General features: G+C 36.0%; 1 pseudogene; it reads left to right on the plus strand.

Moving 5' to 3' along the window:
• Window positions 1-6,617: 6,617 nt before the first annotated feature.
• Window positions 6,618-7,887, plus strand: LOC141565886 (large ribosomal subunit protein uL4 pseudogene; annotated as a pseudogene).
• The last annotated feature ends 294 nt before the right edge of the window (window positions 7,888-8,181 follow it).

Here is an 8,181-nt window from a genome sequence, read left to right on the forward strand (position 1 = left end):
GAAATTGATCCTCATATATTTTTTTTTAAATCTCATGAGGTAAGTGGTTTTATTCCCAATTTAGATATGAGAAAATTGAGACAATTCAGAAGTTAAATGAATTTTTTCAGGCTCACACAACTGTGTGTGTGTTTAATGTGTTTGGTGACTGATTTGAATTCAGTTCTTGCTGTTTCTAGGTCCTATACTCTGTGCACTATGCAGACTAGCTACCTCCAAAGAATGTACAAATTCTTCACAAGGAAATGTTTAGGTCATGCAATCTGAGAGAGCAGAGAAGTCATTCTGTTGCAGTGTCAGAAATCACTGACAATGCTATTCTTCATTTATGACCAAAGATTCTACAGGTAAGCTAAGTTTTGGCAAGGTGTCAAATAGAACAGAATGTATTTTCAATGCTGTTGTTTTCCCTCTGTTCTGGAAGAGAACCATGACATTAGGAAGGTGATGCCATGATATGCAAGTAAATTGGATTTGAATCCAATTTACTGTAGAAAGTCACCAGTCTCACTTTCTCATCTGGAACCATTTGGGTCCAAAGGCAATATACAGATCAGGATGACTTGGAGGTAGCCCTGAATGTAGCTCATTTCTCATTGTTTGCAATGTAGTTTTACGATAGAGGAAATAGACCCACTGAATCAGAAGCAAAGTTGGAAGATTTTCCTTATTTATCACAAGGAAAATGCTTTCTCCCATGGCTTTAGAAATAATGGAAATACCCTATAAAAGTCTAGAGCTATTTGTTTTGATATTTTTAGAAGAGAACATGGAAAAGAGGTGCTTCAATATTGCCTCAAAGTTTAGAAGATGAGAGATAAGAATGGTACCTAAAGAAACTTTGAGAACAATCTGAATACATGAAATGTCAGGATGGTGGAACTGCTGCCTAAGTGTCTCTATGAAGGGTATTGGTGAAGGAGGAAGCAGTTGCAGAGGTAGACACAAGAGTAGGATGAAGAACAATGGCTTTAAACAAGGAAATGAAATATTTAGACCAAATAGCGAAAAAACTTAGCAATTCAAGGACTGACAATATGAGACAGGCATTGAAAAGAAATACTTCCAAATCTGAAGTAGGCATTCTTGAGCAGAGCACTATGTTAGAGCTTTGTGGTTTTGTTTTGAGGCTATTTTTTTTTAGTAGAGGGGGGCACAAGAGGGAGAGATAATATAATTCAAGGAAATAATTCAAGACTTTTGAAAAGTAAATTGACTGTCAGCCAACTCTACTACCAAAGTCAAATAACACTAAAAGTGTTCTTTTATTCTCTGAGCACATTAAATTTTTGACTATTAGCTAATGAAAAAAAAAGGATTTAATAATCAAAATGTCTATTTTCATATTAGTTTCAAAAAGGCTATACATTTATGTTCTAATACAGGAAAGATTCAGAGGGGTATTGTAATTTTATTCACAAATTTTAAATTGTTCACCCAAAGAATGATAGGAATAAAAAACATTAAAATAGAAAAGATAGTTTGCCACCTTCTGATGTCTAATTTATTAAAAAGTATACCTAATTAGGATTCTATATGTTGCCTGTACTGAATATTAATTTTGTAATCTTTTTTCAAGTGTAATTTGATATTTTGATGAATCTGTGATTTTATGGCATGGGTATGGTTACTTCCTCTTTCTTGATATAAGACTAAAGGATAGAAGAAGAAGATAGAGAATTGGCAAAAGACTAAAAAGAAATATAGTTGAATTCCTTCCTCTTACTCTCCCTCCCCACATCTAAAAATATATGTCTGCTTGAATTCTGATCAAGAAATCTAAGATAAAATAGAATGAGTCATTTTTTCTAGCACAGGTCAGCAAAGAGAGCCAGAGAGGACTTTAGTCACTGGGGGTGATTTCTAGTCAAGACCAGACTGCTCAGAACTTTCCAGCTCAGAGAAAGGCTATGCACCAGGGCAAGAAGAGGTCCCAGAACCAAAATAGGGACGCTTAAACATGGACACTAAGATAGAGCACTGGTCTTGAAATCAAGACAGTTTAGCCTCTGTAAATGAATTTACTATTCTCAGTAGTACAATCATCCATGACTACTCTGAAGGACTTATGGTGAAAAATCCTATCCATATCCAGAGAAGAAACCTATTGTGTCTGAATACAGAGTGAAGCATTCTCTCTAGATCTCTCTCTTTCTTTATACTTTATTTTTTTTCAGGGCTCTTATTTTCATTAGGTGGGGGAAATCTTTATTTTCTTTCACAACTTGACTTTTATAGAAGTGTTTTGCATAACTTTACATGTAGTTTCTTAATTGTGGGTGGAAATAAAGGAGAAAACCTAGAACTTGAAATTTTTAAAAGCAAATGTAAAAAAGTTGTTTTGAATATAACTGGAGAAAAAAAATAAATAAATTCAGATTTTAAAAATGGGATTTGAGGTCTTTTCCAGAGTCAATTCCTAATCTTATAAAAATAAAGGAGAAACATAAAGAAAGAAAGAAAGAAAGAAAGAAAGAAAGAAAGAAAGAAAGAAAGAAAGAAAGAAAGAAAGAAAGAAAGAAAGAAAGAAAGAAAGAAAAAAGGAAGGAAAGAAGGAATGAAGGAATGAAGAAAGAAAGAAAGAAAGAAAGAAAGAAAGAAAGAAAGAAAGAAAGAAAGAAAGAAAGAAAGAAAGAAAGAAAGAAAGAAAGAAGGAAGGAAGGAAGGAAGGAAGGAAGGAAAGAAGGAAGGAAGGAAGGAAGGAAGGAAGGAAGGAAGGAAGGAAGGAAGGAAGGAAGGAAGGAAGGAAGGAAGGAAGGAAAGAAAAAGAAAGAAAAAAAGAAAAGAAAAGAAAAGAAAAGAAAAGAAAAGAAAAGAAAATTCAGTTTCCTGAGTTCAAATCTGGCCTCAGACACTATCTGTGTGACTCTAGAAAAGTCATTTAACTTTGTTTGCCTCAGTTTCCTCTTCTGTAAAATGAGGTGAAGAAGAAAATGGCAAACCATTTCAGGTTCTTTGCCAAGACAATCCCCAAATAGGGTCACAGACTAAAAGAACTGAACAACAAACTTATACACAACTCAGGAACTTCCACCTAGACAGTAGTTGCTCACTCTCCAGTTCTGTCACAGATTGAGGAGGGAACCTGCATGTAGGGATGGCATTGCAAAGTAAGGAGCACTTGTGGACCTAAATTTATAGAAAGAAGAGGGGAGGTTCAAAAGCAAGCAAAAGCTGTGCAGCTCTAATCCTGGAAGCAAAGAATGGTCTTAGTTCCAGCCTCCAGATCGGTCTGAAACCTGGAGTAGAATAACCAGGCAAAGAATCTCAGATCAAAGAAGAACCTATAGTTCTTTTACTATGAACTTGTGAAGGTATTCAGCTGGCTGAGAGTGGCTAAATTCATGAACAATCTGCAGAAACTCTAAATGTGGTGAAACCACAGACCTGTTACTTAGACCAAAACCCATATCAGAAACTTGTAGAGCTCAAAGAGAGCAGTGATCAGGCTTTGCTGAGCACTTTGGCAGCAGTAAAAGCCTCCTGGTCCCCCAGACTGCCCTTAAGATACTTCAATAATACAACACCCAGTACTCCCAAAAAAGCAATAGTACGCGATGCAAGGGATAAAATACATGGGCTTAGAGTCAAGAAGTCTTATTTTCCGGGTTTCAAATCTGACCTCAGATACTTGCTAGCTGTGTGACCCTGGGAAAGTCATGAAATTCTGTTTGCCTCAATTTTCTAATCTGTAAAGTGAGCTTGAGAAGTAAATTGCTAACTTGTGAAGAAAAGCCCAAATGGGGTCATGGACACGACCAAAAAATGATTGAACAACAATTCAAATGCTTTATTTTATAAATGAAACTGAAATTCAGAGAGATTAAGGGTGCCCCATAGGTAACAGAACTGGATTAAATTGTTTCAGCTTCTCTGGCTTCATTTTACCTGGAATTAGAATTTCATGGCTATTCATTCCCCAACAATTTCCACTGCCTTTTATGCACTTGTTCTCTAATCAAAATATGCAGTGGTTCCTGAAAGCTTATTTTCTATCAATCCTCTGGCATCCAATTATCCATTCATTCACTTCTTTAATTTTATAATAAATAATATGATTAAAAGATAATATATAATATATATTTATTTATACATCATATAATAATATTTAGTATATAAATCATCTAATTGATTAAATACCTTCAGAAAAAGGGAACAAAACTTCTCTTACAAACACAATATTTTTTCTTAAAAATGGTTCATTCTGCAAACTGAATCTTTTATTTTTCAATAGGTAGGTAGCATGTTTCATCATTAGTTCTCTTAAATAGTGGTTGATCATTATGGAGATCAAAATTCTAAAGTCTTTCTAAATTGCTTGTCTTTAGAATATTGCTATCATTGTGTAATCTCCTCTCCTGGTTCTACTCATTCCATTCCATATCATTCATATATGCCTCTGGAGTTTCTCTGAAATCATCCATTATATCAGTTGTTACAGAACTATCGTATTTTATCACACATATATTGCACTATAACTTGTTCATTCATTCCCCATTTTATGGGGTCCTTCATACCTTCCCATTCTTTGTCAATGCAAAAAAGCTATTAATATCTTTACATGTGGCTCTTTGGCGTTTGTCATGCTAATGAATAATCTCTCCTTCAATCTACTCTCCACCTGATTGCTTTTTCTTCCTTTCCCTTTTTTTTTCTTATGTTTCTATTGAATGAAATGTATTTTTGCATGCAACTCTCTGTGCTTATATCATTAAGACAAATCCACAAACTTAATGTGCTCAAAGGATGAATGAATTAATAGGGTTGGCTGGTATTCAATTTATTTTTCAAAAGTCTTAAAAACAACAAAAAAAAAATAGTTCCTTTAAATATATTCATTCTCTCTCTCTCTTACCCTCTCCTCCTCCCTCTCTCCCTCCTTCCTTCTCTTTCTCCCTTACTCTCTCCCTCCCTTCTTCTCTTTCTTCCTCCTTTTTCCCTCCTTCCTTCTCTTCCTCCCTCCCTCTCTCCCTTTCTCCCTCTTCCCCCACCTCTCCTATTTAAACTTTCCCTCTACTCAAAAAAACTCTTACATAGTGTTCTCATTAATTTGCATGTACCTGTATTTTTCCCTTTTTTTGACTTTTTTTAGATAAGAGTGAAGTTTGTCAGTGGCTCTTGCCTAACACTTTTCTCTGTTTTTATAAAGTCTTCTTGCACACTGATTATTTGTGATAATTTTCTTAACTTCCTTTTCCCCTTTCTATAGTATATTCCTCACTCCTCTCCTTTCCATTTTTCTTTTTAAGATCATCAAGGCACCAAAACTCTATCTAAACTCTCTATTTAATAAGGCTCCTGACGAAGGAAGGTATCAGTGGTAATAAATGTGCCCATATTGAAATGCGAGCTACCAGTCTTTATTTAATCCTTTATCAGTGTTTGTTCAGTTTTACCTTTTTATGTTTCTCTTAAATTCTTTGAACTTCAACATTTCTATACAGGTCTGGTCTTTTTCTCATGGATGCTTAGAAATTCTCTCTCTTTTTTTTTCCTATAAATTCTCAGTTTTGATAGATAAGCTACTTTTGGTTAAATGCCTATACTCTTTACCTTCTGAAATATTATTCCAACCTCTCTGTTGCTTTATAGTAGTGTCTGTTAAATTATGTGGCTGTGTACTTGAATTCTTTATTTCTCTTTGTTACATTTTACTTTTATTTGGAAACTATTTGGAATATATATATATATATATATATATATATATATGTATAATATTTTTGAGAGTTTTCATTTTGAGGTATCTTTTAAGAGGTTACTAGTAAATTTTTTCTATGTCTACCTTGCTCTCTAGTTTTCAAAAATATGGCCAGTTTTCTTGAAATAGGATATCTAAGGTTTTTGGAGAGTAGGAGGAGATCATGATGTTCAAGTACTCCCAATGACTCTTAATATTTTTCTCCTCAATCAGATCAGTTTCTTTCTGTGAGATAGTTTACATTTTCTTTTATTTTTCAGATTTTTGACTTTGCACTATTTCTTGTCTCATGGAGCCACTAGATTTTATTTAGTTCATTGTATTTTAGATAATTTGTTTGTAGGCAAGATTTTATATCCCTTGTGCTAAGCTGTCAATTCACTTTTTGATTCTTTCTTCTAACCCTCTCATACCCATTTTAATTTCTTTCTTCTTGTGCTCTCATTTCATTTCATTTCATTCTCTTAATCCAGGTTAATAAATTAATCATCCCTATTATGATTTTTTAAAAAAGCTTTTTATGATGAGTCCAAGCTTCGTGCTATGGACCAACAATATACTTCTTGAGGGAGTGCTTGCCTTATGTCTCTCTCTCTCATATGAAAAAGTGGGGATAATAATGTTTGCACTCAGAGGTAAAGATTTCTGTCCCTAGAGTATGGAAATAGCAAGATGCAGTAGATGCAGTGGAAACAACATTGGCTCTGGGATTAGAGGGCCTGGGATGGAATAGCACTTTGATGCTTACTATTTTTAGACAAGTCCCTTTACCTACAGGAATCAGTCTTCTCACATGTAACATTAGAGATTGTTCTGGATGATATTTTAAGGTCCCTTACAGGTTTAGATGGATGGTCCTTTGAAGTATTAGGGAGAATTCTGAGAAGAGACACCTGCCATTTTTAAAGTTTCTGTGGAGCTTTTCCTGTGGAGCCATCGGGCGGAGAGGAGCGTGGCTATTACTCTCCGGTGCCCTCCATGGCTTGTGTACATCCCTTGATTTCTGTGTACTCTGAAAAGGGAGAAGTATCTGGCAAAAATGTTACCTTGCCTCCTGTCTTTAAAGCTCCTATTCGTCCAGATATTGTGAATTTTGTTCACACCAACTTGAGAAAAAATAATCGGCAACCTTATGCTGTCAGTGAACTAGCAGGTCACCAGACCAGTGCTGAGTCCTGGGGCACTGGCAGAGCTGTTGCTTGAATTCCTCGTGTTTGGGGTGAAGGGACTCACCGCTCTGGCCAGGGTGCTTTTGGAAACATGTGTCAAGGAGGTCGCATGTTTGCTCCTACCAAGATTTGGCGTCGTTGGCATCGCAGAGTGAACACAACACAAAAACGTTATGCTATCTGCTCTGCCTAGGCTGCCTCTGCTCTGCCAGCACTGGTCATGTAAAAAGGTCATCTAATTGAAGAAGTTCCAGAACTTCCTCTAGTGGTTGAAGATAAAGTCTAGGGGTATAAGAAGACCAAAGAAGCAGTTTTGCTGCTTAAGAAGCTGAAAGCATGGAATGACATCAAAAAGGTCTATGCTTCTCAGCGGATGCGAGCTGGTAAGGGTAAAATGAGAAACCGTCGTCGTATTCAGCGCCGGGGACCTTGTATCATCTATAATGAAGACAATTGTATCATCAAGGCCTTCAGAAACATTCCTGGTATTACTCTACTTAAGGTGAGTAAATTAAATCTTTTGAGGCTTGCTCCTGGTGGGCATGTGGGGCATTTTTGTATTTGGACCGAAAGTGCCTTCCGCAAGTTGGACGAGCTGTATGGTACATGGCACCGGCCTGCTATCTTGAAGAGTCACTACAATCTTCTCATGCACAAGATGACCAGCACAGACCTTACCAGGATTTTGAAAAGCCCAGAGATCCTGAGAGCCCTCCGTGCACCACGCATAGATGAGTACTCAAGAAGAACCCACTGAAGAACTTGAGAATCATGGTGAAACTGAACCCATATGCCAAGACAATGCACCAGAATACAATTCTACACCAGGCTAAGAATTGGAAAATCAGAGAAGATAAAAGAGCTGCTGTACTAAAGAAAATTATGGAGGCAAAGAAAGCAGTAGATGAGAAGAAAAAGAAGAAGCTTGCAGGTAATAAAAAGCTTGCAGGAGCAAAGAAGGTTGCAGGGCAGAAGAAACCAGCAGAAAAGAAGCCTGCAGCATAAACTCAGCTTTTTCTATTGGGGCATCCACATTATGTGGACATTGTGAATTTCTAAAAAATAAATATTCAAAGTGGCTTTGAAAAAATAAATAAATAAAATAAAGTTTCTGTGGAGGAAGTGCTCCCAAAATGAGGTTACTACTCAGAATGTAAAAGAAGGGAAAAAAGAAGTATCTCCTGGGTTAGTCCTATCTATACCTTCTTAGTTTTCAATCTTGGGCCTTCCTACCTTAAGGTTGCACTGTTTACCTTACAAAACCATCTTTTAAAAAGTACTTTGTAAATTAAAAAGTTCTATACTAAAGTGAAC

Source organism: Sminthopsis crassicaudata, chromosome 4 (genome assembly GCF_048593235.1).
Source record: "Sminthopsis crassicaudata isolate SCR6 chromosome 4, ASM4859323v1, whole genome shotgun sequence".
NCBI lineage: Eukaryota > Metazoa > Chordata > Mammalia > Dasyuromorphia > Dasyuridae > Sminthopsis > Sminthopsis crassicaudata.